Source organism: Oratosquilla oratoria, chromosome 19, assembly GCF_046742065.1.
Source record: "Oratosquilla oratoria isolate Oo_2021 chromosome 19, ASM4674206v1, whole genome shotgun sequence".
In the NCBI taxonomy this organism is placed as follows: Eukaryota; Metazoa; Arthropoda; class Malacostraca; order Stomatopoda; family Squillidae; genus Oratosquilla; species Oratosquilla oratoria.
In genome coordinates this window covers 59,098,760-59,101,097 of record NC_134795.1, presented here as the reverse complement: position 1 = coordinate 59,101,097, position 2,338 = coordinate 59,098,760, and the positions used below count along the sequence as shown (strand labels likewise).

The 2,338-nt window shown below is 36.3% G+C and overlaps 1 protein-coding gene across 6 annotated transcripts in view; it reads right to left on the bottom strand.

Annotated features, from left to right (window-relative positions):
• The window catches only part of CycK (cyclin K), a 52,451-nt gene that overhangs the window by 16,463 nt on the left and 33,650 nt on the right, over positions 1–2,338 (bottom strand). The gene's annotated exons all lie outside the window — the stretch shown is intronic.

The following is a 2,338-nucleotide window of genomic DNA, read 5'->3' as shown; positions in this document are numbered from 1 at the left end:
CTGCAAAACCATTATGTCCATCATGAGTAAAAAATATTGGATGAAATCTCACCCTGACTCCAATATCCTGTATGCAACAGCCATAGTATAGGAAATTAAGCTTTCTAAATGTATTGCACACAACCTTACTGCACTTGCAATAAGAAATGAATGAGTATAATTCCTCTGAAGTGATGACAAGTATACAAGATTTCCACAGCTTTTGTATATTCAATATGTGATAAGAACAAATAAATTATCATGCATGAAAATACAAAATATATATATACACACACACACACACATGACCACTGAATACTCAATGACTCAATGGGTAAAAGAGAATACCAGATATAGAAATAACAAAGAACTGTCGAGACTAAATTTAATATTTACATCAGAGCCTGAAACTGGATAAAATGGAATACAAGACACCAATTGGGAAGAGTGACCACATACTACTTGAGCTCAAAACTAAAAGAGGAAATTTATTTGTGAAGAAATGAGAAATACAAAAAAGACTGATATATAACAAAATGAATTTTGGGAAACTTAGAAAATTCTTTCAAAAAGTGAGTTGGGAAAAATTCTTTAATGAAGAAACACAGGTGGAAGAGAAATGGATGATATTAAAAGAAATCTATAATGGAGTGGATAAATATGTACCAAAACAAAAACAGGAAAAGGTGTACATTAAGTGCTGGTATAACAAAAAATGTAGCGAGGCAAAAGATAAAAGGGACAAAGCTTGGAAGATATGGAAAAAAAAAAGAAAAAGGCAAATATATATCAAACTAAGAAATGAATATGTAAAAATATGCAGGGAAGAAAAAAGAAACTATGAAAAAGACAAAATTGACAAATGGGATCAACCTAAATCATTCTATAGATATATAAATGGTAAACTAAAAAATAAACAGGAAATAGTAAAACTATAACAAGGGAACGGAGAATATACAGAGGATATTGAAATGGCTGAAATTATGAACAAACATCTCAAATCTGTGTTCACAAAAGAAAACATACACAACTGGGATGAAGGGAAGAAAGATCCCCCCATGAGAGAAATAATTGTGACACAGAAAGAAATAAGGGACCAAATAATGAACAGCGATGTCAGAAAATCACACAGCCTGGACGGAATTACAAAATGGATACTAAAAGAATGTACAGATGAACAGACAAAATATATGATACACTGCTCACTCAAAGAAGAAAAGGTACTGGAAGATTGGAAAAATGCCAGTATCGTGCCAATACCGTAGGAAGCCAAACGCGGAGTATGGGATCCAATGTATTTAACATTTTGCCCAGCAGGGCTTCTTCAGAAATAACATAGTGGACAAACATCTGAATCCTTATATAACCCGAGCTTGTAAGGGGAAATAAACATGAAACTGGTGTAAACACATACATACATATACCAAAGGCTTCTTCCCCCTTACAAGGAAGGTAGCCAAAAAGAAAAAGGCATAATAACCATTACTACCCATTCCATCCTGAATACACTCCACTCCCCTCCACCCTCCCTCTTATCTTGGCACCTCCTGGATGACAGGTCATCCCTGCATCTTGTCCACTGCCCTGGGTCAGAGGCAGTGTCGCAAGACACAGCACATCCACAGCAAGGTTGCTTCAAACACAATTTGCATAAATTGTATGTTACTTTGTTATTAAAATTGCTAAAGGTTATATAAGGAGTCAGATGTTTGCCCACTATGTTATTTCTGAAGAAGCCCTGCTGGGCGAAACGTTAAATACATTGGATCCCATACTCTGCATTTGGCCTCTCTCCTACAGTGCTGTTGCAGTCATTGCTGCTTTTACTCATCATACCAATATATAAAGGGGGAAACAAGGAAGGCCCAACAAACTATAGACTGGTCTCCCTTACAAGTACAATAGCTAAAATTTGTAAGAAAGTTATCAAAAGTAGATGGACTAAACATCTGGAGGAGAACAATATACTAAATCCGAGACAATTCCATTTTCGCCAGGGACGATCATGTGCCACAAATTTGATCTGGTTCTATTCAAGGTTAATAGATATAATGCAAGAAAGGGACGGATGGGCAGACTATGCTTTACTGAACTTGCAAAAGGAGTTTGATAAAGTACCACACAAAAATCATTAACCCCTTCCATACGGTACCGCACACGTAGGCGTCATGGACTTAGATCTCGGTGGCAGCAGCCAATGCCAGCCGTACGACGTGTTGTAATAATACTCGCATCATAAAATATAGTCACCGCTTATATCGATCGTTCTCTCTTCACCCGTGAATTTTGATAACCATAGAAAATGCGATTACAAAAGAATTAGAAAGAATGTCATTATGGAGGGGCGACTACAATAAAT